This window comes from Nomascus leucogenys, chromosome 23 (assembly GCF_006542625.1).
Source record: "Nomascus leucogenys isolate Asia chromosome 23, Asia_NLE_v1, whole genome shotgun sequence".
Lineage (NCBI taxonomy): Eukaryota > Metazoa > Chordata > Mammalia > Primates > Hylobatidae > Nomascus > Nomascus leucogenys.
Genome location: NC_044403.1, coordinates 8,116,252 through 8,144,219, shown reverse-complemented (window position 1 = coordinate 8,144,219; position 27,968 = coordinate 8,116,252). Strand labels below are relative to the sequence as shown.

Here is a 27,968-nt window from a genome sequence, read left to right as displayed (position 1 = left end):
GAGATTGAAGAGTAAATGCAGTAACTGCTATGTTTTCTGCATGGGGTAGAAAAGACCCTTCCTCCATAGTCATTTCTGTGCCTTCACCAAACACTGGACTTCCAGAGACTGCGTCTTCCAAACAGAGTTTGATTTTTTTAGGGGATTGAGATTTTTGGGGATGATTTCCATTCTTTAAAAGCATCAAAACACTATATTGGCCAAACAAAACACTTAACGGAAGCTGGATTTGTGATTTACAGTTGTATCAGTATCTTCCTGTTAGCTGGTGGGAGTGGGGTGGGGGTAGTACTAAGTTCTGAGTCTTATGAGAAGGGATTTCAGCCAGCTATGAGCAGGTGAAGCCACAGAAGGGACGTGGATATCAGAAAGGCTGTTGAGAGAGTCTCATTGCAAGAATAATTTAAGAATCACTCTAAAAAAAATTCATGGAATGAGATATTTCAATTCAGTGAATTGTTTTAGATAAGTTTCTTAAACACTTTCCTCTTAAGAAAAAGTACATCGTCCTGTCTCCTTTAACAGTATATTAAACATATTTTGGGGGATTGAGGGGCATTATTAGCATATTATCCTAAAACTATGGATGTTGTCCAGTAGAAAATAGGCAATGGGTGGGTACTTTTTATGGGCAGTATAAGGAGATACTGAGGCAGTTGCTTTATTAAAAGAGGGAAGTGTATGATCAGGGTGGGATGCGTCCTGGTTTGCTGGATTGGTCCTGGCTCACTCCTGTTGTTCTGGCATAAAAACAGGACCTTTCATCCTGGACAATTGTTGTATTGAACCCCTTTGACTCCACCATGGATGGTACCAGGTTCCCGAGGCCAAAGAAGGGACCCAGAGCCAGGAAACGAGATGACGTGGGGTTTTATTGGGGACCTACATCCAGGGAAGAGAGTCTAGTGGCAGTGGGCTGGGCAGGAGAACCAGCCCCAAAAGCATGCAGTTTATATAGCATTTTCACTTAGTGTCCCCCTGCTCAACAGTCTCCATATGGTAACCTTCCCTCAACCCAAAACTAAGGGCCATGATCCTCTGTGTGGCCTGCATTCCACCAGACCTCAGAGGCTGTGCGGTTGGGGGTTCTGATGTTCCTCATAGACAAAGAACGAATCTCCTGGTTGGCAACTCCAGGATTCCCTAACTTGGAATATTCAGGTGCTTCTGCCATACAGGGTTATTCTCAGGGTATGCTGAAGTTATTGCTGTCAGATGCATTTACCATGCACTGATAAATTGTATGGTCACCCTACATAATGTTAATGTGACTTTTAGTTGCTGGTCCCTTTCTCATAGAGGTGGAATGAGGCAGGTATGCTGAATGACCTTGCTGTTTCTTGTAAAATTAATCACTGAAGCAAAGGCTAAACCTTAGAATGACTCTCAGCCTTCCCTGAACGATCTTTACTGTTGCTGTCAGGGCTTTAACTTGTCAGCACCATTGAAAGCATAATTGATTATTTCTGTATTACAGTGTTCAAAGCCACCCTCCTTGTTAACTTTGACCTACTCTTAGGTCTATATCAAATTTGATTTGTGGTGTGTGAGGGAGGCATAGCAACCCCTATTTCAAGGATATGTTTCTTAATAATCATCCTTAAATGATACTGAAGTAAAGATAATATAACATGAATTTTTAAAAAGCACGTTTTCAGACAAATATTTTTGGGGTATGAAATTGAAGTTACTGGGTACTACTTTGCAGGTGGATCCATTTTTTTTTTTTTAGAAACTTAAAGTGATTTATATGCTGAATGATACAGTGTTCCACATCTTTTTCAACTTACAATAAAATATAGAAGGCATGTTAATCAAGTTTGTGAATGAAAAATTTGAAGTTGTAAATAATATTTTTAAATGAGAGATTGAGAATTCTTTAATAGCTTAAAACAATGACTGAAATATAGACTAAGTTGAATAGTTCAGAATGTGAATTTCTGCATTTAGATTACAAATGGTAGTTATGCAAGTGCAGGAATAAGGAAACAACGTAGTTCATATGAAAAAGACTTAATGGTTTTAGCTGAACACAAGCTCAGTATAATGGCTGTTTAGAATGTCAGTGTACTTTGGTTTGTGATGGCATGTGAGACTAGATACTCTGAATTACTCCTCTAGTAAAAATGAATACAAATAAAAATGCTGGATAAATAATGTAAGATGTATCTCTAAATGGCAAGAAAACATGAAAATAAAAGACCAAACATTGGCCTGAAAGTGAAAGCAAGAAATCAGAGCGCTAAGGGGAACACCTGGTTAGACAGCACTTGCTGAGTCCAGTTGAGCTTGTGTTTTCTTGGTCCCTTGTTGCGCTGGAGATAAGAGACAAAGCCCAGAGCCTACTTTGGGGAAAAAAGTTTAGTAGACAATGTCTCCACATAGAGCTGGGACCCCTAAAGACTACTTTCATAGTGTATTGTAGAACTAGAAATATAACTTTTCCCTTGACCACCTCCCAGTCCGCAGAAAATCTCAGAAAAACTGCCTAATATTTTATAACCAATAATAATCAGCATTTATGGAGGTTTTCAGTTCTAATGTAGACCTATAGGTGGTCCAAAGAAGAGGCAAATATATAGTTGTAGAGTGGTTCCACTATAGTAGCACAAGGCAGAAGCTAGTGCAGGTCCTTTTTGGAGGAATCTTTCTTCAGGGCAAGCCTGGAAGAGTTCAAAAAGTTTTAAGAAATTTTAATGACAGTCAAGAATCACAAAACAAAGTAAACAAGGCATCATCAGTAGAACCAGCCAAAATAGTAGATGACAAAATTAGGTGTGTAATAATGTCAGATATTATAGTTGTCAGAAAGAATGTAAAATAACTTTTAAAGAAATGGAAAGATTAAAAATGTGAGTAAATTGCAAGTGAATATAAAAATGACAAAAAAAATCTGAAAAAAACTAAATAGTTCTTTGAGAAATCAACATATAATTGGAATTTAAAAATCAGCAAATAGGTTTAATGGCAAATTAGACATAGCCAGAGCAAGAATTAAGCAACTGGAAGACAGTTCTGAGCTTTTTGACTGTGACCCACGGAAAGAAATTCACTTACTGGCACATGTGTATGCATATGATACATGTGTATGATTTAAGCCAAAGTATCTAGAAACTGATCTTACCAGTTCTCTACTAAAGGTAATGTTCTCTACTATTTTGCTTTTCTCATTTATTCATTTTCATTAAAAATGTTGGGACCAACCCAGGAAATTTTATAAACTACGATGAGTTATGACCATAGTTTCGAAGAAAACTGATTTTAATAAAATTGAAAATGTGTATACCCTACAACCCAGCACATGTCCAGCATTGTTCAGAGCACTTTGTGTGGCACCAAAGAAAGTAAAAAACAAAAAAACTGGAGAAAAAACATGGATTGTAGAACGCATAAGGCATTTTTTATCTGTACAGTGGATTACCGTTGGACAGGGGTGATACTAAAAATAATGAACAACCAGCACAGTGTAGACACCATGCAGTCAGTGTGGCTGCTGCCCAGAAGCAGGGAGCCTCAGCCCATACCCATGTGTGCCAGCCTGTTGACAGCCCTTTCTACACCTTTGAAAATGAATGAACTACCAGTTCATGCATCAACAACAGAAAAACAAGTTCTAAAAGATTTTATGTAGTATGATTCCATTCATATGAACTTCAGAAATTTGGACAAAAGTAGTATATTGTTTAAGGATACAAGCATGTATTTATTTATTTCTGGAGATAGGGTCTGTCCCTGTCACCAAGACGGGAGTGCAGTCGCATGATTATAGCTCACTGCACCCTCTAATTCTTGGACTCGAGCAATCCTCCTGCCTCAGCCTCCTCAGTAGCTGGGACTACAGGTGTGCACCGCTACACCTAGCTTTTTTTTTTTTTTTTTTAAGTTCTTTTGTAGAGATGGGGTCTTGTTATGTTGTCCAGACTGATCTCAAACCCCTGGGCTCAAGCCATCCTCCTGCTTCAGCCTTCCGAAGTGGTGGGATTACAGGTGTGAGACAGAGTTCTGCTCTGTCACCCAGGCTGTAGTGCAGTGGCACGATCTCGGCTCACTGCAACCACTTCGTCCCGGGTTCAAGCGATTCTCTGACCTCAGCCTCCTGAGTAACTGGTACTACAGGCACATGCCACCATGCCCAGCTAATTTTTGTATTTTTAGTAGAGACAGGGTTTCACCATGTTGGCCAGGATGGTCTCGATCTCTTGACCTCGTGATCTGCCCACCTTGTCCTCCCAAAGTGTTGGGATTACAGGCGTGAGCCACTGCACCCGGCCTAAACTATTTCTTAAAAGGCAAGGGTACACACAAAATTAAGGAGAATTGTTGTTACCTTTTAGTGGAGGACAAGAGGGTGGATTAAGAAGGGTCACAAAAGGAGCTTCAGAGGTAGCTTTTTCTTCTTAAAATTGTGGGTGCGCCGGGCGCGGTGGCTCACGCTTGTAATCCCAGCACTTTGGGTGGCCGAGGCGGGTGGATCACGAGGTCAGGAGATCGAGACCACGGTGAAACCCCATCTCTACTAAAAATACAAAAAAATTAGCCGGGCGTGGTGGCAGGTGCCTGTAGTCCCAGCTACTCGGAGAGGCTGAGGCAGGAGAATGGTGTGAACCCGGGAGGCAGAGCTTGCAGTGAGCCGAGATTGCGCCACTGCACTCCAGCCTGGGCGACAGAGCGAGACTCCATCTCGAAAAAAGAAAAAAATTGTGGGTGCATGAATGTTTCCTTGTAATTCTTTATACCTTACTCATTTTATGAGTACTCTTTTGCCTGTTCAACATTTACTAAAATTAATTTTAAAAAGTCAAGGCGGATTAACACAGGCAATAAATCATTTATGCCGATCAGACCATTTTTGGAAAGTTGTTTTTAACTTTGGGTGCCAAATTTTATGGACATTAACAAACTGGAATGTGTCCGGAGGAAAGCATCCAGGGTGATGATATAAACCACCACCCTGGTCTTGAGCCTTTCATTTTTCAGATGCAGATTCACACGCATTCTCACTATTGGTGGTTTTGACTTCCTTGGATTGGCCTGCTAGTGCTTAATGCAAACCTTGTTAACTCCCAGGGTATTGCACTTTTTGCTGCACCAATCAGAAATGAGTTCCAAGAAGTTCCACAAATGTTCTGTAATGTGATGGTTTGCTAAAGATTTTGTGTGTGTGTGTGGGAGGGAGGCATCTAATGCTGTAACTGTAGACCCTATGGCATGTTACTGTATTATACCCAAATTATAGCTCAAACAAAGGATCTTTCATTGCTGGGATCAGACAAACCCTCTGCTGTTCACAGCTCCTGAAGGCATCACTAGATTCAGGTAGTATCCACCAAAGGGACATACATGAGGATAATGTAGTTTGGTGCCTTTCGGAGACTCAATCCTATGGTTTTCTGTCTATGGCAGTGCAGGGATCCAGTTTGTCTGGCCAGGGCCTTAGCTCTATGTAAACAAGGAGGGGTAGGCAGATGGCAGCATTTGTCTGGATAATAATTACTTGAGGTAAATGAGTAAATCAGCAATTATCGAGGATCTGCAATGTGCCAAGTGTCGTTAGGTGTTTTCTCATAAAAATATTCCACTTCATAGGGAAGGAAGTGGTCTTATCCCCATCTTACAGATGTGGAATTTAGGGAGGGGTCGCCAAAATTAATATTTGGGGCAGAGAAAAAGGGCAGGAGAGAAAGCTTTCAGCAGTGCAGTGCTAGGGCTATGGAGTCTTGGCTAAAGGCAGTGTGTGGTGTGGTTAGGAGCACAGATTGCAGCAGACAGGGCTGGATTCGTATGCGGACTGTCATTTACTAGCAGGGGCACCTGGGACATATGTTCTTTAACTACCTGTGCCTCTCGTATCATCAGAAAATAAGGAAAACCCCTATTTCATGAGATTGTTAAGATAATTAAATGAATTAACATACATAAAGTACTTTGAGCAGTGGCTTGGCACATAGGGCTATAAAAGTGAAGTGTTTGGTGAAGTTTTTTTCTATGCTGGCTTGTAGCAAGTGATTCTCTTGTTCTCTGTGACCCTGTAGCAGAGTCTGTCAGTCTTAAAGGGGTGAGATTTTTGCATACAGTCGAGTTTCCCAGCATCCCAAGTTGGGTTCAGATGTACCCAGAGGATAGGCATGGCCTTGATTTACATTCATTAGATCTTCTTCCTCCAGGATCCTGCACTTCACAGGGCTATAGAAACCTGCCAATGGACAGTTTTTAAAAGACACACCAGGTATACTTATTCCCAAGAACTTGCTCTGCAGATGAGGAAACTGAAGCTCAGGGAGGTTATGACTGTCCCAAGTTCACATTGACAGCAGAGCTAAGATTAGAATGTTGATGTTATCTGTGTTACCTCTAGAATGTACGGAGGAGAAGGGCAGTTTTCTCTTTGAAGCCTTAATTTCATATAAGGTGGATGACCTTACATATCTTGGTCCACTGGACTATCAGGACTTGTAGGTTCTCTGTGCCATTTTGGGGCCTATGATGTGCAGGCTGCTGCCAGCTTTCAAGCCCCCCAAGAGCAGCTTACTTCTTCATAGAGCACCTCTTTCAGCTGCTCCTCTTAACCCAGTTTCCCTCTAAATTGTGTAGGGACTAGACATTCATTGACTCCTTCCATGTGTTTCTTGTAGTCTCACCTATTCTTTCCAGTGGCCATTGGCTTCTCATAACCCTGACAAGGCTCCTGGTTACTTACCGCTGCCTCTCTTCTTTTGCTGCTTCTTCTCTTTGCTTTAATTTCTTTATCCACTTCTCCCCTCTTACGGATTCGTACACACTGTCACTTATGATTACTACCATTTTTTTTGTAACTTGGGGCAGGATTGAACTACCTTTTTTTTTTTTTTTTTTTTTTTTTTTTGCGACAGGGTTTCGCTCATCGCCCAGGCTGGAGTGCAATGGTGCAATCTCAGCTCACCGCAACCTCGCCTCCCGGGTTCAAGCGATTCTCCTGCCTCAGCCTCCCGATAGCTGGGATTATAGGCATGTGCCACCATGCCCAGCTAATTTTGTATTTTTAGTAGAGACGGGGTTTCTCCATGTTGGTCAGGCTGGTCTTGAACGCCCAACCTCAGGTGATCCACCTGCCTTGGCCTCCCAAAGTGCTGGGATTACAGGCATGAGCCACCGCGCCTGGCCCAGGATCAAACTCTTGACTTTTGGAGCCGTTGCTAGGCAGTGAGTGTTCATGATGTGAACTGACCAAAATCCACAGTACATCTTGTGAGCTATGCAGTCATGCCTCTTAGCTTTCTTTTGACTAGCCTGGAGCCAAATTGAACGTTATTAACACAGCATTACAGCCAATATATGCTTTCATCAAGAGGAGAGTATATACCAAAATTGAGCCAAAAACTGGGATGCTGTAATTCCATACTAAGGCAGGAAATGATAAGGTTTCAGAAACAGGTAAAGTATAATCTGTACAAGTGCCCGGTTTAAGTGGTGTTTAAACCTAAAGATAATTTTTCTTCAACTTGAAGTGGCTTTATTGTTTATGCTTTTCTTTGAACTGAAATAAGGACAATATTCAGAATTAACATATATTATGCAACAGCTCAATTTAGGAAATTAAATAGTTGTTTAAAACATACTTGAACATGCCAACACATTGTATTCATTTTCTATCCAACAGTAGAATATTATTCACTTTCTATATTTTTTGCCTTTTAAAATATATGCTAAAAATTTCTACCAGCTCTTGTATTAAAAAGAGAATGAAGGTCATTGTTGCTTGAAATTAATTTCTATTTTTTATTATTTATTTATTTTTTTTTTTGAGACGGAATCTCACTCTGTCGCCTAGGCTGGAGTGCAGTGGCGTGATCTCGGCTTACTGCAACCTCCGCCTCCCGGGTTCAAGTGATTCTCCTGCCTCAGCCTCCTGAGTAGCTGGGACTACAGGTACGCGGCACCATGCCTGGCTAATTTTTTTTTGTATTTTTAGTACAGACAAGGTTTCACCATGCTGGCCAGGCTGGTCTCAAACTCCTGACCTCGTGATCCACCTGCCTCAGCCTCCCAAAGTGCTGGGATTACAGGCGTGAGCCACTGTGCCTGGTCAAAATTAATGTTATTTTTTTAAAAATGAATTTCTCCCTAGCATTTGAGCTTACTTTTTTTAGTAGGCTCTTTTTAAAATAAGTTTTTTTTGAGACCATAAAGGGAACAAAATGGAAAAAAGTATAAAACATCCATGCAGACAGCCTTCAACTCAAAACTGTCAGGTCTTTAAAAGCAATCTTGGAACTTTTCTTGTTGTCTGGTAGCAGTACTATTGAACAGATGGTTAATTCACACAATAAGCTGGATAATGAAATCCGATGAGCTAAGATGGGGTTAACTAGAGCAATCTGTAGTATTTAGAAAAATTTCCAGGGTGATTGGGGAATGGTGACTGCAATCATTATTTGGGATTCGTTTCTGTTAGTACAAAAATAGAACTTAAAGTCACAATTTGTTTTAATAAAATTTTTTTTCTTTCATTTAGAAAATAGCCCTCTCCCCCATGACAAACCAATCATTTCTTGTAGGGGAGAAGAAGAGAGATTTGTATCAGCCACCTGCACGGCCAGTCCAGGAAATAGTATGTGAAATTCCTGCTTTATCAGGAACCCCTGCTGGCCCTCCTCTGGTCCTCATTTATTGAGTTTGCCAGATCCTGTGCTAGGTAGTGGGACCATAAAGAAGAAATAGGATGGGATTCCATGGTACAGTAGGAAAATGGGTCTAAAACAAGTAACACAAAACAGTATGGAAACCTCCCAAGAATTCCTGTAGTATGTTTAGGGAAACTATCTCCTGGAGGGTGGTTCACAACATCTGTTTAATTACCTTTGTAATTTTCTTCACTCAATTTAAAAACTAGTTAGCTTTTTTAAATTTTTCTTGATTTTAGAAAGCATCTCTGAGGGGTATGCCTATCTTGCCGGAATTCTGCAAACTCACTGTGCCTCCAACAGAGCCTTGTACTTACCAAGCGGTAGTAAAGACCAATTTACAGTGTCTCCTTTGCAGAATGATTCTACTTGTCTGTTCTTCAGGTTTCTTTCCCTCCCAACATTTCTGCCTGTCAGAATGTTTTCTCTTAAAACTAAGGCCCACCCACAGCCATACTGTTCTTTTCTCGGGTCTTCCTTGATGTAAACCTTTAATGTGTCCTGATTTCATATTTTCTGATGTGTGTTCTATAGTAAAACACACTTTCTACTACTAATGTGGTTTATATTTGTCTTATAATCTATAGGCATTTAACAGTAGCTTTCTTACTTCCCCCCCCCACCCCTCTCTTTCTTTCTGATTCAAATTGGAATAATAGAAGACACCTAACTTGAATACTAATCAAAACTCCAAAGTTGGTTTTCTGAAAAAAAGCCCTCTGTTGTGTGAGATACTGAAGTGTTATCCAGGAGAAGAAGACTTTATTCAAATAGTCATCTTAAAGCTTGTCTACTAAAGTTGATGAAATTCGTTTTCTAAACTGGTTTAAACCAAAATGATTACTTAGCTATTTAAAAAACAGTTGATCATATCTCTTTCTTGTCTTATCCCTTCTCCTCTGCCACTCTTCTGATTTCTTTCATAACATTTAATAACAAATCATAAGACTAACAAGGATGCATTTCAATTCCTTATGGTTTATGGATCAGTTTATTAGGTCAAGGGTGGGGTGGGGCATGGGGGTGGGAGGAAGTACGGTAGAGAGTACAAACATTTGCTAAGAGCAGCATGGGATAGGTGAACTTACCCAATATGGGAGTCTGGCAGAAGTTTTAAAATCAAGTACATCTGAGTTCAAATCAGGGCTCCACCGTTTACTAGCCATCTGAACCCGGGAAGGTACTAAATCTGAAATCTTAGCTTCTTCATGGGCAAAATGGAGACTGTAGGATTGACCTTCACAAGGTTGTGAACAGTGTCTGAACTGGGCAGAGTGGTGCCTGGGACTTTTTTGTTGAGTGCCTATTATTACTTTTTAAAGCCAGGAACTGCATCCTGATCAAGTCACCTGATCTTAACCTCAACTTTATATAACCTGTATAATGGGAATATTGATATATTAATGTGAAAAAAGTAAAAAAAATTACAGCCATATATAAGCATAAGGGGCTTATTTCGTGAAGGCTTCTTGGATATCCACCAGCCATTAGTGATTTCTCTTGTATGAACTCTGCTGCTAGTTTTTTTCCAAGTCCCTTTTGTGTTTGCAAACATTTATTTGATACTATTGTTACTAGGCATTAGTTACATTTCACAAATATTGTAGTTAGTGGAATGAAACCCATATCTTCATCTTTGTAATCCCTGTGGTATTTTAAATATGATAAGAGCTTAGTAAAGGTTTATTATGTAAATAATTAATTTTGGTATTAGCATTGCTGTCTGCTTTGCAGACTAATACAGCTTAATAGCATCATAATGGATTTATTTCCACAGAATATCTACCTTATTGTTTCTGTGCTCATCTTATTAACATTTCGTATGGACTATGTAAAACCTAAGATACCTTCCTTACTAACATTGTGTATTGCTTTTAGCAAAACTGAATTATATTTGGAGATGTATGTCTTTGTATTTTGATGACAAGGTGAAAAAACCACCTTGAATGTTCCCACTCTTTTATTAGACAACAAAAATTTAGGAGTAGTTTAGAATTCTGTAATATTTACAGTTTATTTTGTGGATACACAGGGATATCAGTTATGAAAATGTGCTATTATTTGTAGTTGAATATTTAGAATTTCAAATGGGTTTTCTCTTTTCAATAAAAAGAAATGTGCTTAAAAAAATACACACACACACACACACACACACACACACAGAAAAACATTTTGGGGATCTTGGAGTCACAGAGTAGAGAGCAGCTGGTTTCCTCCAAAACTTTTAGACTTTTTATCTGATCTATAATACGTAAATAACCAGAGCAATAAACTCTTCTCATTTTTACAGTAATAGAAATGTCAGTATTGTCTATTGATTGTCTCTCCTGGTGGGCCTAGTTTGGAGGAAGGGAGCACACCCAACAATTAATCAGCTGTCATTAAAAGACATACACAAGAAACTGAAGGGTTTGCATTCTTCTGTTGTTTAAAAAAAAAAGGCAGAGCCTCTTGGAAACTGGAATTTATTTTGCTCTTAAGTTATTCTTGAGCATTCTATTTTGCTTGTGTTCAGTGTTTAGGAATTGCAATAACCTGATATTGTGTTAACATCAGTAACTTCTATTTGCATGGCTATAAACTATTTAATTTAAATAAATTACTTATTACTGCATAACAAGTTGCCCCATGCCTAGAGACCTAACTTTTTATTTTCTTTTTTAAAACTCTCACCTAGTTTCTTTGGATCAGGGATCCAGGAATGGCTTGGGTGAATGGTTTTGATTCTGGATCTTTAATAAGGTTGCAACTAAGGTGTCAGTCCATTTTGTACGTAGTCTACCTGAAGGTTTGATTGGGGCTGGAAAATCCACTTCCAAGGTGGTTCACTCACATGCCTGGCAAATTTGCTTTGGTTGTTGGCAGGAGGCCTCAGCTCCTCACCATGTGAACCTCTCCATAGGGCTGCTTGAATGTCTGTCTTATATCAGGACAAGTGATCAAAGAGAGCAAGATGGAAGCTACCATGTCTTTATGACATCATTCCACAATATCCTATTGGCTGTACAGGTTACCTCTGTTCATTGTAGGAGAAGAATACACAAGGGTCTGAAAACCTCTGGGGGCCATTGTGGAGGCTAGCTACCAAAATAAAAGAATGCTTAATCTTTAGCACATTTTTATAAGTGTCCAATTAATGTTTGAATCACCTTAAGTTTTACCAAAAATAATATTATTGGTGGGGCTTCCCCGATTTTTATCTTCTCCTTTTCCCCACAATTACATGTTGGTGTTCATTGATTTATGGTCATTTCAAATACTTGTATAATAGATACCTGTTTTTCAGACATGTGGTAATAATAGGAGTATTATATCTAGGTAAAAGGAATCATTTAGGTAAGCAGGACTTTCACTGAGAATAAGCTCAGAACCACTGTACAATCTGCTGCCATTCTGTAAAACCTTCTGAATTCATCAAGCCTTCAGCAGACATTTATCGAGCACCACTTATGTGCTAGGGATTGTGAATGCAGGTGTCAGTGCAAAGTGTCTCTGCCCTCAGGAAGAGGCAAACATTTCAAACAGTTGTTGAAGATCATGGGCTCTGAAGTCAATTTGCTTGAGTTCAGTTCTTGCCTCTCCTGTTTAGCTGTATGACCCTGGGCCAGTTATTTAACCTTTCGATTCTTTTCTAATTATTCCCTTATTACAGATTACCTGCCTCACAGGGTTGTTGTGAGGATTCGACGAACAGTACCAGTGAGTACTAAGTGTCAGCCACTTGAGAATACCTGGAGTGACTAGTTTTGATAAGGGGAGTTTCCAGGGAGTGATGAGATCATATTTGAGTGGAATCTTGGAGAGTGAGTTGGAGTTTGGCCAGCACAAAAATTTGGTAAGGCCTGCACCTGTGATGCCAACTTGAAGGAGAGGCAGGGAAACTGAAGTGGGATGAGGCCATGCATACCACGTGGTGGCTTCAGGGGAGGTACTGGAGGTGGGCCTGGACAGCCGCAGGAAGGGATGCGAAGGAGCTCGTGGAAAAAATGCAGTGCATGCAGTTTCCTGAGACCATCTTCACTTAAGCCTCTTGTTTCTCATTGCCTTCCTAGGTACTCCCACACCTGCCAGAGCACATGTTTGTATTTGTGGTTAGGAACATTTTGTCACTGCAGTTACTTTTGACAAAAGAAGGTTGAACTTTTTTTGTGGAGACTTTCAAAAGCAGTAGGATGATAGGATTGGATCTTTTGGTTTGTTAGTTTTTGTAAAGTGACCTGGTGAAGAATGAACAATGGATTGAGTAGTTAGGAGGTTGTAGGAATCGATGGGGAGCTGGGGAGGGGGGGCGGGTTCACAAGAGCCCAAGCCCTGACTTTTGTCAAGCTTGGCATTTCCCAGAGACATCCTGAGCACATTACATTCCCAGGGTACCCACAGAACTGTCCCTGCTCCCTGCATCGCTCATCTCATCTCATAGTGAATTTTGCAATTATAAAAGTCTAAGAAGGAGAGATTTTAATCTTTGCATGTATGTTAGTGTCAGTTTGAATTACATATGGGAGAATAAGCACCATAATCTTTTTGGCCTTTAAATCTCTGGCTCTAGTGACAACCTTATTTTATGGACAAAGAAGATAATAATTATGTCAGTTTTAGAAACTCATTCTCAGCTATCCACTTCCCACTCTTAAAAGTTTTTCTTGAAAGCACAACTAAAAAGAGAGATGAGGCTTTACTGAAGAAAAGTTGGTTAGGAAGAGATTTTGATTTAGGTAAATAAGAATACTTTTGGAAACCAGCCTAGACTTCAGACAGCTCCCAGGCCCAAGGATGGGAATGAGGGTAGTTGTTAGTCTATTTAGCCTCTTCTCACTTGGTTTTGAATTTGCTACCCAGTCGTCTTTCCCAGCAGGGTTGACCCTTCATTGCTTTTTGGATGGCACCCTCCACAGACAGGCTCTTTTGCCAAGTCCTGTCACCCTCAGATGTGTGTATTTCTTTTATCTTTAGGAGGTAGGTAGGTCTATTTGAAGCCAGAAGACTCTAACCCAACATCTGGTATAAGAAGATGCAGTAGAAATTCTGTGTATCCAGTTAGCTTAAACGTATGTATTTTTATTAGAAAAAAATTAATGTGACTGCTACTTTCTTTTTAAGATTTGGAAGTGGGCACTAGTGCACCTTTTTGTTACAACTGTAACACTATGTAAAAAATAATCAGGAAGCCATTGGCATTTTTATAACAACTGTTAAGTTATATGAAGTGTGAGTGTAGTAACCAGCTTTGGAGACAAAGTCTTCATTCAGGGCTATAGCAGCTGTGCAGCAAGAGCCCAGCTATGAAAGGGGAAACTTTGAACTAACTTTCCCCTTCCTCAGTGGTGTTTGAAATGTGTTTATTTTCTTACATTTGCATCAGATTTGGGGTCTGCCAGTTCTTTCTTCTTATGCTCTAATTTGATATTTCATATTATTTCATGACTAAGAAATTTAAGGATTTTAACATTTGGTGGCGGTATTTTCTATTCATAAAAAAGTAGTTTGATGTCTGGATAGATTTAAAAAAAAATGGTTGATGGAAGCTGGTCTTGTTGCTAAAGTAAATCTTTCTATAAATAAATGCAGAAACATCTGTGAAGGGCATAGTCTGAATGTGGCAGACATATGAATTGCGTCAATTCCCATCTTGTGGCCAAGATTTCTTCCTTGGGCTTTCTTTATAGCTAATGTTGTGGCAAAGTTTCACATTCTCACAGCATTAGGCAATAAAATGGTCAAAAGAAATGGTGCCAAGTTACCCTCTTTCTTAGGTTAGTCAGTAGTAGGAATTTGTACTTACCAAGGGAAAGTGCCGTGTATTTTTGTTTTTATTTTTTAGGACTGAAGACCTGAGAGGTCTCCTTCAACTTCAGTTTTAGCCCTGGCTTTAAGCAATTTTCCAAATGTAAAACTGCTTTCAAGAAATTAGCGTGGTGTCACAGGGAGCTGGGGTCAGTAAAAAAGAAGACACAAAATCTCTCCTAGAACTCCATAGGCCCATCAAATGACCTTTTATAGAAACAACTGCAGTTCCTTTTTCAAAAGCACAAAAATGCTAATTGAAACCAAACCAAACAAACCCACCCCACAAGGACTGCAATTCAAATGGTTAAGGGGGAAGACTGGGGACAGGGGAGGAAAATTCTTGGGAAAATTATTTGAAGCCGTACACTTGTATTTTGCTCTTTGGTGATTGTATGTTAAAATAGAATGATTTAGTATTTTTAAGACAAAAATTAGCCAGGACTGTAAGAACCCTATATACCTTTGCAGGTGCCTGTGTAGATCCTCCTAGAATACCTGTGTGGTGCTGTCCTTCCTCAAGACTACCTCGTTCTCACTGGCTCGGAGACTCCTGCCTGCTAAGGTGAGTGGTGCTAAGGTGTACTCCTTACATGTATTATATCCTAGAAGACTAGCACTTTCAATGACTTTTAAAAAAACCTTTCAAAGTTTTGGGAGACTTTTATAGATCATGTTCATTTGTAAACTCTTAAGAATCATCATTTGTAAGACATTTATTTAGAGAAGGACTAAGTATAGTTGGTGATAGTATCTGTTGCCACTGCAGTATAATTCCTAGGTCCAAATTTGGGTCGACACTAAAAGCATCATAAAATATGCCTTAGGTTTCAAATTTGGAGTCTGAGGCAAAATATTTCAAAGCTGTGTGTCACCACTCTTGGGCTTTCTGAGCACTATTCTACTAATGCTATAAATTGGCAACATCTTTTAAAGCAGAGAAGTATTTCTAATAATGAAAGACTAGAAAATCTTGATGGCTAACTAGTTTTTCAGACTTTTCTCTATAATAGTCTTGGTAAGTTTGGAAAATCCTTTAGCTTGTGTTTCCATTTTTTAAGTAATGTCTGTTATTGGCTTCATTAAGTCAAGGGAGGCATAAAAATCTCCCTAGGTGAGGATATTCAACCAAATTACATCTCAGTATGCTTGCTGTATGTCATCTCTTGTCTCTTGAGCATTTAAATGACTTATTGGTCCCAGGAGGGAAAATAATTTGACCTTGTTTGTAGTAGGTAAATCACTTATGAATAAATTGTTCACACTTTACAGGTGAATAAACTCTGTAAGGGCAACAGCCAGCGTGCTGTCTCATAAATTCCTTAATCTCTCATTTGCAAAAGTTATGTGTGTGCATTTTTAACTAGATGCTGGATCTTGAAGGTCTCACATAAACTGATTTCCCCCTGAAATAAAAAACTTTAACTTCACAGCCCTCTAATAATTGCTAGATTATATGGAGAGACTGGACTCCTAAAACCACAAATCCACATCCTCACCAGTTTCGTTGCCTTTTTGTAGACCCTGGTATGTTGCTTACAGCATTAGCAAAAACCATGACTGGAAGGCTGCAAATGTTGAGAGTCAAAAGATAGCCTGATTCTTTTTTTTTTTTTTTTTTTTTTTTTTTTTGAGACAGAGTCTTGCTCTGTTGCCCAGGCTGGAGTGCAGTGGCACAATCTCAGCTCACTGCAAGCTCCGCCTCCTGGGTTCAGGCCATTCTCCTGCCTCTGCCTCTCCGAGTAGCTGGGACCACAGGCGCCCGCCACCACGCCCAGCTAATTTTTTGTATTTTTTAGTAGAGACGGGGTTTCTCCGTGGTCTCGATCTCCTGACCTCGTGATCCGCCCGCCTCGGCCTCCCAAAGTGCTGGGATTACAAGTATGAGCCACCGCGCCTGGCTAGCCTGATTCTAATAAGACAATTTTGTTATATCCGCATGAGAGTCAAAAAGGCCTATTCAGACCCTATTTTTAAGGCCTTGCCATTTGTAATGTGGCCTAAAAAGGAAAAGCATAAGAAAATACTATGTAGTACAATTGAGTTCTCTCTGATTGTCACTTAAATTTTAGTTTTGGCTACCATTACTGATGAAGCTGTGCTATAAAGCTTTCTTTTATACATTAATTATTTTTTATCAAGGAGGATCTATGTGTAAGTTATGCCAAGAGGAACTGTGGTTGAGGCTTAATGTTTGGGGATTTTGTGTATTTGGGTTTGAACATTTTAGTTGTTTTGTTTCTCTGAATCACTAGTAGTTATCCACTAATACAGGTGGGGATTGTATGAGTTGCTTGGAGTTTGCTGGTGAAGAGTTTTCATTTTTTGCGGTTTCTTCTCAAACATTCAATATTCTCTAGGTCAGCAGCCTTTAATTTTGATCCTTGACTTACAGTACAGAGAGACTCCGTTAGCTTACTGCTTTGTTTCCCTTTTTTGAATGAAGTGTTATTTTAAAAGGTTTTAAATAAATGAAGGGTCTACCTAGCATTGAGGTATATCTGTACCTGAAACTTAGAAAACCTGTTTGCCTCTGTTGGCTACTGAACCCAGTTTACAGGAGAGGGACTTCCCTAAACCTTTCTGAATGAAACATCCAGTTCTAGTCATGTTAACTTTGATGGTCAGCAAAACCAGCTTTGAAGTCTCAGTATTGCTACACTGTAAAACTATCTTAATTTTTTTTCATGGAGCTACTTAAAAATTTTAATTTCTTGCAATCAGAATATCTTTCTACGAAATCACATTTTTTTTCCCCATAATGATGCAGTTTCTCTTGGCCATTTTTCTTTTAGAGTATGTGATATTAGAGAATAATTTACAGTTTATCACGAGATACCTTTGTTAGGCTGTGTGAAAAGAAACTTTAAAGTTTCTTTCATATTTTGTGTAAAAAGACAGACTGGGTAAAACAATAAATTTTACAGATTATTTATTTGCTTCTCTTTCTGTTCTAGATAGGACTGTAATCTTCCCTCATTCCCCCTTTCTAGTACCTTCCCATAAAATGCGTTAGTGAAAGGAAAATAATGATAAACAGGACTTAGTTCTGTAATAGTTCAAAACTGCCTTCCAAGTAATTTTCCATAGTTACTGGAATGAAACGTATGGCAGTAATGTACTATGCCTCTGGTAATGGAAAGTAGTTTAAAAATACTCTCAATATTTTATATTTTAAAGGGTGTGTGTATGTGTGTGTGTGTGAATGTATGTGTTTTCAGGTTTTTCTACCCCATGTAGATTTAATGGAATTATTTTTATATGCTTATACCTGTTTTTACAGGTTTAGATGGGGCATTTTTGAATAAAACTTGTAACGAGGTGTTTATTGTTAAAGATAATTTGTGCATGCAAGTTTTAGAAGGCTTGAAATGATCTTGCAGAGAAAACTACTTGGTAGGAGGGGGGTGACATTTTCTGTAATTTAAGTTGTCATAGTAACCTGCATCAAGACGCATACTTGGAATCCAGGCCTGAAGAATTTCAGTGACAATAAACATTCCAATTGCATTCATCATCCTTTTTTTGGCCAAGAAAGGAGCCATCCATTGTGACCTAATTATTTTATTTCTGTTTTTAGAAGATGAGTAACAATTTGCATGTTTCAGTGCTTTGAAACTTCCCTAGTAGAATAAAAATGAAAAAAGTTCAGCTGTTTATATTTGAGATTGACATTTTCTGATAATGTATCGCAAACTAGTTATTTCAGATTTTGAGACAGGTTTGGTGTGATGATTACTTAATGAAATATGAAAGAAACAGGATTTGATACTGATTGAAGAAATTGCCATATCCATTGGTTAACATGGAAGTCTAATATTAAGAATATTGGAATTTGGTTTTCATGAAGCTCTGACTCGAGAATGTTATGACTTCCCTATTATCAGTTTGCTAATATTTTTATTTGATGGCATTTTGTACTGCAGTCTTAATTGGGTACAAATGTATTTTAGTAAAAAGGATGAGGCATCATTTTTATTAGTGGAGTCAGCTTACTTTAAGAAATTTGTATCAGGACATCATTTTTAGATATCTTTCACAAAGGACTGTAGAATATTGTTTCTGAAGATAAAGCTTTTTTTTTTTTTTCTTTTTTTTGAGATGGAGTTTCACTCTTGTTGCCCAGGCTTGAGCGCAATGGCGTGATCTCGGCTCACTGCAACCTCCACCTCCTGGGTTCAAGCGATTTTCCTGCCTCAGCCTCTGGAGTAGCTGGGATTACAGGCATGCACCACCACTCCTGGCTAATTTTGTATTTTTATTAGAGACGGGGTTACACCATGTTGGCCAGGATGGTCTTGATCTCTTGACCTCGTGATCTGCCTGCCTCAGCCTCTCAAAGTGCTGGGATTACAGGCGTGAGCCACTGCGCCTGGCAAGAAAGCGTTTCTTAAGATTTGATTCTCTCTTGCCTTCTGGAAGATATTGAATGCTAGCTAAGATTATTTGAAGTTAAAAATTCTCAAACAATGAACACTAGGAGAAATAAGGTGATAAGAGTGAGTATGTTTAGGCATGTATGTGTGTCCATTCATTAAAGGAAACTTGGAAAATAAATAGGGAGCGTTCATGGCTAGTGTAATTAATAAAAAAACAAAATCAGAAATCTGTTTACCGGGAAAATGTGAAGGAAAATAACATCACTCCTCTCAATGTTTAGAGATATTTACTGTTAATATTTTATGGGAAATATCTATAATTTTGTAAACAACATTGAGATCAAGCTCAGCCAAAATACTAAAACGGTGAATTTGACCTAAAATTGTATTAGAATTTGTAACATACTTGGTGTTATCAGTAGTGTCTAAAATAGCACTGATGGGCCAGGCATGGTGGCTCACACCTGTAATCCCAGCATTTTGGGAGGCTGAGGCAGGAGGATCACTTGAGTTCAGGAGTTCAAGACCCTGTCTCTACAAAAAAATTTTTAAAAATCAGCTGGGCACAGTATTGCATCCTGTAGTTGCAGCTACTCTGGAGGCTGAGGTGGGAGGATTACACCACTGCACTCCACCCTGGGTGACAGAGAGTACTGTTGAAAAGGAGACTAAAAATTATTTGCAGATAATAAAAAGTTCCCAAGGCAATCAACTAAAATGGAGTTTAGTAGGGTTCCACTATAAATCATGTAAATATCATGATCTTTTGTGTATGATAATAATAACCAGTTTAAAAATACGAGGAAAAAAGCCCATTCATAGTAGCAACAAAAAATATGCCAGGGATTAAACTCGGTAAGAAATGCAATTGGCCTGTAGAAAGGAAACCAGTAAACTTTGCTCTGAAGATGATGAGGAGACTCATGTTTCTGGATAGGAAGACAATTCTTTAGTTAGTTTTAATATTTTATATTGATTTGTAAGTTGAATATAACTCCAAGCAAAATCTCAGGAATTCCTCAAAGATCAGTGATTCTGAATTATTTTACATTTTTATAGAATAAATAAGAGCCAAGAAATGTTTATACGGTAAAGAAGAATAATGAAGGGAAAGTTGTAATGCTAGATATTAATTTGAAAATTGTATGATGTTGATAAAATAGACAAATATTTGGAGCAGAATGGAAAGCTCAGAAGAATGTTGTATTGATAAAAGTGCCACTGCAAATAATGAATGTAAAAATGTAGTAATACATATGCTAGAAAAGAGTGTATATGAATAGCTATCTTGGGCTTGGGAGAAAGAAGGTACTAAAACATAGAAGCAAATGTTAAAACAGAGCAATTCCTATGTGTAATGATATTAAAAATTAAAATAATTTAATTTTGCTTATATCATGTCACAAAAAGGCAGTTACCTGGGGAAAATATTCAAGTCATGTATTCAAATTTTTTTCTTTCTATAATATGTCATTACATTATTAATATATAATTACATTGGTAATATACAGTCATCTGTCACTTAACAGGAATACACATTGAGAAATGTGTCTAGCTGATTGTTGTTGGGTTGTGAACATTATAGAGTGTACTTCTACAAACCTAGATGGTATAGCCTCGTACACACCCAGGCCATATGATAGCCCATGGCTCCTAGGCCACAAACCTTTATAGCATGTGACTGTACTGAATACTCTAGGCAATTGTAATACAGTGGTAGATATTTGTGTATCTAAACATAGAAAAGGTATGGTATTGAAATACTGTATAATAAAGATTTTAAAGTGGTACACCTGTATGGGGTATTGCCTAGAATGGAGCTTGCAGGTCTGGAAGTTGCTGTGAGTGAGGCAGTGAGTGTTTAGTGAATGTAAGGGCCTAGGACATTATTGCACTCTTCTGTAAACTTTGTAAACACTGTGTGCTTAAGCTGCACATTTATTTTAAAATTTCCTTTTTTTTGAGACTAGGGTCTCTGTCACCCAGGCTGGAGTGCAGTGGCATTGTCACAGCTCACTGAAGCCTTGACCTCCTGGGCTCAAGTGATCCTCCAGCTTCAGCCTATTGAGTAGCTGGGACTGCAAGTGCATTTCACCACACCCAGCTAATTTTTAATTTTTTTAAAGTGCATTCCATCATACCCAGCTAATTTTTAATTTTTTTTTTTTTTTTTTTTTTTTTGTAGAAACAAGGTCTCACTATGTTGCCCAGGCTGGAGTTGAACTCCTGGGCTCAAGCAATCCAACCACCTCAGCCTCTGAAATAGGTGGGATTACAGGCCTATTTTTAAGTTTTAAAAATTAAAAATTTTTATCCACTGTGCTTTAATTATTAACAATTTTTATTCTTCAATATGAAATTAACCTTAGCTTACTATATAACTTTTTTACTTTATGAACTTTTAAATTTTAACTTTTTGATTCTTTTGTGATAACACTTAGCTTAAAATACAAATACATTGTACAGCTGTGCAAATATGTTTTATTTATATTCCTATTCTGTAAGCTTTTTTCTATTTTTCAAATTATTTATTTTCGAACTTTTTTGTTAAAAGCTAAGACATAAACTCACATTTTAGCCTAGGCCTACACAGGGTCAAGATTACCAGTATCACTTTTCACCTCCACATCTTGTCGTACTAGAAGGTCTTCAGGGTCTATAACATACATAGAGCTGTCATCTCCTATGATAACAGTGCCTTCTACTGGAATACCTCCTGAAGGACCTGCCTGAGGCTGTTTTACAGTTAACTTAAAAAAAAAAAAAGTAGGAATACCCTCTAAAGTATGGATTAAGAGTATAGTAAATACACAAACTGGTAACATAGTCATTATCATTTTCAAATATTATGCATTGTACATAATCGTAAGTGCTGTTTCTAAGACTGGCAGTGCAATGAGTTTGCTTACACCAGCATCAGCACAGACACTTGAGTAGTGAATGTATTGTGCTACAATGCTATGATGGCTATGCCGTCACTAGGCCAATAGGAATTTCTTCAGATCCAGTGTAATCTAATGGGGCTATATGTGGTCCATCGTTGACAAAAGCATTGTTATGCAGCACATGACTGTATGGCATAGTATATAATTACAATATATAACAAATAGAGTTGGTCGGGCACAGTGGCTCATGTCTGTAATCCCAGCACTTTGGGAGGCCAAGGCAGGTGGATCACCTGAGGTTAGCAGTTTGAGACCAGCCTGGCCAATATGGCAAAACCCTGTCTCTACTAAAAATACAAAAATTAGCCAGGCTTGGTGGCAGGTGCCTATAATCCCAGCTAATCAAGAGGCTGAGGCAGGAGAATCGCTTGAACCCAGAGGGTGGAGGGTGCAGTGAGCCAAGATTGCATCACTGCACTCCAGCCTGGGTGAAAGAGCAAAACTCCATCTCAAAAACAAATAGAGTTAATACCCATATTATATAAAAAATTATTGGCCAGGCACAGTGGCTTACACCTGTAATCCCAGCACTTTGGGAGGCCAAGGCGGGCAGATCACGAGGTCAGGAGTTTGAGACCAGCCTGACCAACATGGTGAAACCCCGTCCTACTAAAAATAGAAAAAAATTAGCCAAGCGTGGTGGCGCACACCCGTAATTTCAGCTACTCAGGAGACTGAGGCAGGAGAATCACTTGAACCCGGGAGGCAGAGGTTGCAGTGAGCAGAGATCATGCTTGATCTCTTGAATGTCTTTTATTTCTTTCTCTTGCCTTATTTCTTTGGCTAGGACCTCCAGTGCTATGTTGAATAGGAGTGGTGAAAGTAGGCATCCTTGTCTTGTTCCAGTTTTTGGAGGAAATGCTTTCAGTTTTCCTCATTTAGTATGATATTAGCTGTGGGCTTATAGTACATGATGTTTATTATTTTAGCACATTGTATTATTGAAGATTCAAAAACATATACATGACACACATATAAATAACCTATACATAAATGTAACTCATTCATCTAGAGTTGATTTTTATATATGGTGACAGGGATCCAGTTTCATTCATCTACATTCAGCTATTTAATTTCCCAGCACCATATATTGAAGAGGGTGTCTTTTCCTCATGTGTGGTATGTTCCTTCTGTGCCTAGTTTGTTGAGTGTTTTTATCATGAAAGGTTGTTGAATTTTATCTAATGCTGTTTCTGTGTCTATTGAGATGATCATATGGTTTTTATCCTTGAGTTTGTTTAGGTGATGTATCACGTTTATTGATTTGCATATATTGAACCATCCTTGCATGCCTGATATAAAACCCATTTGATCATAAGGGATTATCTTTTTGATGTGCTGTTGAGTTCAGTGGGCTCGTGTTTTGTTGAGGATTTTTGCATCTGTGTTCATCAGGAATATTGCAGACCTTTGTCCCTGTAATTCCCAATTCTGGCAGTGGGAGAAGTAAGATAAGAATGCTCATACAGTGCAACTAGAAGGCAGACTATTATGCAGCCAATAAAAGAGTTTATCTGCTTATCTATAGATTTTTTTAACTCTTTAATGAAATGAAAAAATGATAACCTGAAAAGTTACAATATCAGGACATAATAGATTATAACCTTTAAAAAAATAACTATATAGGGGGAATAAAAACCTAGGAGGAAACATACTAAAGTGTTAATGATGATTTTTCTCCAAGTGGTAGAACTATAGGAAAATAATTACTGTGTTCATTTAAAACACAGATTATGTAAAGCAAGTATGTACTATATTAATAATCAGAAATTTTATATATAGATTATATTTTTAAAAAAATCTAAGGTTGACCTGATGTCTATGATTTCATTATATGCCTTTTAAAATACATATATATTTATAGTAAAAAATACATTTTCCATGAGGATAAATGTATCAAGGGGCCAGGTGTGGTGGCTCATGCATGTAATCGTAGCACTTTAGAAGGCTGAGGTGGGAGGATCATTTGAACCCAGGAGTTTGAGACCAGACTGGGCAACATGGTGAAACCCTATCTCTACAAAAAATACAAAAATTAGACAGGTGTTGTGACATATGCCTGTAGTCCCAGCTACCAGGGAGGCTGAGGTGAAAGGATTGTTTGAGCCTGGGAGGTTAAGGCTGCAGTGAGTTGTGATTGCGCCACTGCACTCAAGACTGGGTGACAGACTGAGACCCTGTCTCAAACATAAAAAACAAAACTTCTTGAGACTGGACTATACACAGAATTGAATAACAAGGGGCATATCACAGTCTCTAGGCAGAGATGAATATACTGAACTCCTGAGCTGTTATTAATGAATGATTTGACTGAGATTTATGCCTACATTGTCAGTATCATGCTTCCTGGAGGTGTGGGGCTCAGCATCTTTGGGAATGAGAAAGAGCAGTGTGTTCCTGTCTTAGTCTACAGTTGACCTTGCACACAACATGGAGGTTAGGGAGTGCCAACCTCTTGTGGAGTCAGAACTCTGCATATAACTCTTGACTACCCCAGAACTTTACTAATAGCCTATTGTTGACCAGAAGGCTTACCAATAACATACACAGTCAATTAACACATATTTTGTATGTTATATGTATTATATAGTGTATTTGTACAATAAAGTAAGTTAGAGAAAAGACAGTGTTATTAAGAAAATCATAAGGAAGAGAAAATATATTTACTATACAGTAAGTGGAAGTGGATCATCAGAAAGGTCTTCATGTTGAGGAGGCTGAGGAAGAGGAGGAACAGGAAGAGGAGCTCTTCTGACATAACATGTCTGGTACCTTCTACTTTTCTGAAATTCCGGAAAATAGGTTTTTAGCAAAATCAAAGTATTAGCTATTGTATATTTAAATTGTTCATTGAAAAAAAGTAATACAATAAGTGAAAGGTATAAAATGAGGTGGTTCATGCTTATAATCCCAGCACTTTGGGAGGCCAAAGCAGAAGGATCACCTGAGGCCATGGGTTTGAGGCCAGTCTGGGCAACAAAGGGAGACCCTGTCTTTACAAAAAGTTTAAAAGAAAAATGGAAGTTATGAAATGAAAAATAAGATTTCATTCTTATTGTTTTTCCTCTATCCAAAGGTAATCATTATTAGCAGTTTTTTGGGTTTCTCTGCAGAAAAAGAAATGTGTATGTATAACGTGTATTTATGTCTTTTTAAATTTTTATGGATGGGGGTGTGTGTGTGTGTGTGTGTGTTTTACACTAGGTTTTTGTTTTGTTTTGTTTTACAGATTGATTTGTTTAATTGCCAGATTAATCTTAAAGGCAGATATGATAATAGTTTGCAGGTTGAATTGGTGAGAGTTTGGTGACCATTTATTATTGGTTTGCATTCTTTCATTTTGCTGAGTTTGTAAAAATGGGGTCAGTATGTAATTACCTGATAGGTGTGAGACTGCGACTGATTCTACTCCTCATTGCACTGGTAACTGTCATCTTAATCAAGTCATTCTCTATGACCTGGTTTTAATACCTGAATATTGAGACTGTGGCTATATTAACCTGAATGCAGTAGAGAAAATGTAAAAATAAGACAAGGTTAGAATATAGAATCTTTTTTTGTTGTTGTTTTTTTTAAGCTCTACTAAGATACTTTTGCAAAGGCTATTTCTTTTGTCTAAAGTGAGCTTTGTGAAAGTTATAATATTAGAATAGGATGAAATCCATTGTTTCTGCCTTTGAGGAACATATAGTCTTACCATGTTAAGGTTCATATCAGATGGGAAAAATACAGCTTTTATTGCCACATAATACCATATTATATCAGCTAATGCCCTGTCTTTCTCTCCTCTACTTTCTTTTACTTTCTCCCAGATTTCAGCTGGGCTATACTTGCTCCTTAGAAATTTTAGAAAAACTTGTCTTGAACCTCCAATTTCAATACTTGTGACAGTTTCCCTGTGATCTTCCTAAGTCCAGAGTTCTGTATCAGTTGAATGGCTTTTCATCTGTCTTTGTCATCTACTTCAATGTGTAGTCTTCGGTTTTGCCCTTTAAAGCTTTAAACATTAAACCTTTCTCTTCCATTGGTTTCTATTAAAAGACAAATATGGGTGCATATGTGCACAGACACACACACACACACACACACACACACACACACTGCTTAGTAGACCTACCAAAGACCCAGGAGTTAGAAAAAAGATACTCATATTGTAGGAAGGGCAGCCTTGATTTCTTCCTGGTCCCTGGCTTCATCCTTATCTCTCATCCTTTTCTTTTTCCCTTCCCTTCAGGATGTCCCAAGGAACTGTGTCTGTGTTCTGTAGTTTCAGAAATTGCCGTATATCATCTAGAGTGATTAATCTGGGTGCAAGTCAACTTCTCATGTTAATTAATTGTATGCCTTTGAGTACTTGGTTTCTCTAAAATCTCTTTTAGGTCTCTAAAACCTCCAGTCTCCTTACTTGAATATTGGATATGATGATATCTGCTTTAGTGGATGTTTGAAGACTAAATTATGTATGTAAAGGACTTAGCATGTAAGCAATTCAGTGAATGATAACTGTCATCCTTTTTATTAAAATAGTACTATTTTTCCCAAATGCCTGTCTCGCTCTAGACATGGACTACATGTATGTTTATATAAGTGGACTTTCAGTCTTTTATACTTAGGGGTAGGTGTTTAAACCAGACACTTTGGAGAGGGAACTAGGGCACTATTGATAATTACACCAGAATAACAGTTTAAACCATTGCCGTTCCAGGTAAACCAGGACCCATAGTCACTCTAGATATACGCCTTGCTTCTGACTCATGGTGCGTGCTCAGAGAACAAGGGCCCTTGTCCATTGAGTGGGACAGTGTTGGAATAGTGGAACATGGGACAAAACAAGGTCACATTCATCTTTCTTAGCTTTAGTTCTTACTCATTCAAATCGAGTTTAACAATACTTAGTTCATTTTGGGTTGCTATAGAGGAATACCTGAGACTAGGTAATTTGTAAAGAAAAAAGGTTTATTTGGCTTACAATTCTGATGTCTCAAAAAGTTCAAGATTGGGCATCTAGTGAGGGCCTCCGGCTGCTTCCACTCATGGTGGAAAGTGAAGGGGAGCCAGCATGTGCAGAGATCACATGGGGAGAGAGGAAGTGCTTTGGGGGTGGCAAGTGAGGGGTTGGCCAGAGGGAGGAGGTGCCAGGCTCTTTTCAGCAACCAGCTCTGGCAGAGCTCATAGTGAGAACTCACTCACCATCAGGGGAGGGCATTAATCTATTTATGAAGAATCAGCCCCCATGACCCTGACACCTCCCACTAGGCCCCACCTCCCCACTGCCACACTGGGGATCAAAGTTTGGATCTTTTGTAAAAGGAACAAAGACTTTTCACCATTGTCTTTCATAGTTGTTCTCCTCACTAGCAAATCTGTCTCTCAGACCTGGCATTACCTAGACTTGAGGCTTACAGCGTCTACTGGAAGGACAGGTAGGTAGTCAGTGGTAATAGTCATGTTGTATATACTACAAGAGCAGAATGAAGAAGGTGCCTGGGAGCACAGAAGGAGCTCCTTCAACTGTGCAGAGGTGAAGGAGGGCTTCTTGTTTGATGTCAGGTAGCTGAGTGTGTAAAGGTGAGTGGGTCTTCAGAGAGGCCTACTCTCACGGGAAGTAGCCTCTGCAAAGCCTAGAAAGGAACAGGGGCGTAGTGTTTTTGGGGAAAAGCAAGTACAGCTGAGTGTGGGCAGGGGATGGCTGACTTAAAAGCAGCATTCTTACTCCAGTTTAATAGAAACAGCCTTTTAGTGGCATTGGGCCATATGGTAATTGAAAGGATCAAAATTATTTATGTAAGTGCATAAAGTTCTAGTTGGAGGATAGCAGAAGTATTAACAATTTGGAATAACCTAAACCTCACATCTGTGTAAGTAGAAAAATTACATTTTTTGTTCCTGATCATTTCTTAATCATCTCAAGACATTAAATGTTTAATACATCCTCATTCTTCAAAAGGATATTACTTTAAAATGTTCTCACATCGGGTGCGGTGGCTCACGCCTGTAATCCCAGCACTTTGGGAGGCTGAGGCAGGCAGATCACAAGGTCAGGAGATCGAGACCATCCTGGCTAACATGGTGAAACCCCGTCTCTACTAAAAATACAAAAAATTAGTCAGGCGTGGTGGTGGGTGTCTATAGTCCCAGCTACTCTGGAGGCTGAGGCAAGAGAATGATGTGAACCCGGGAGGCGGAGCTTGCAGTGAGCC

At 38.7% G+C, this 27,968-nt stretch overlaps 1 protein-coding gene across 3 annotated transcripts in view; it reads left to right on the top strand.

The window, feature by feature from the left end:
* RASSF8 (Ras association domain family member 8) overlaps positions 1-27,968 on the top strand; it is a 127,117-nt gene that overhangs the window by 22,342 nt on the left and 76,807 nt on the right. For all 3 annotated transcript variants that reach the window (XM_012502319.2, XM_030804568.1, XM_030804567.1), the window contains exon 2: positions 14,916-15,009. The gene's annotated coding sequence lies outside the window, so the exon portion shown is untranslated. The remainder of the gene's footprint in view (positions 1-14,915; positions 15,010-27,968) is intronic.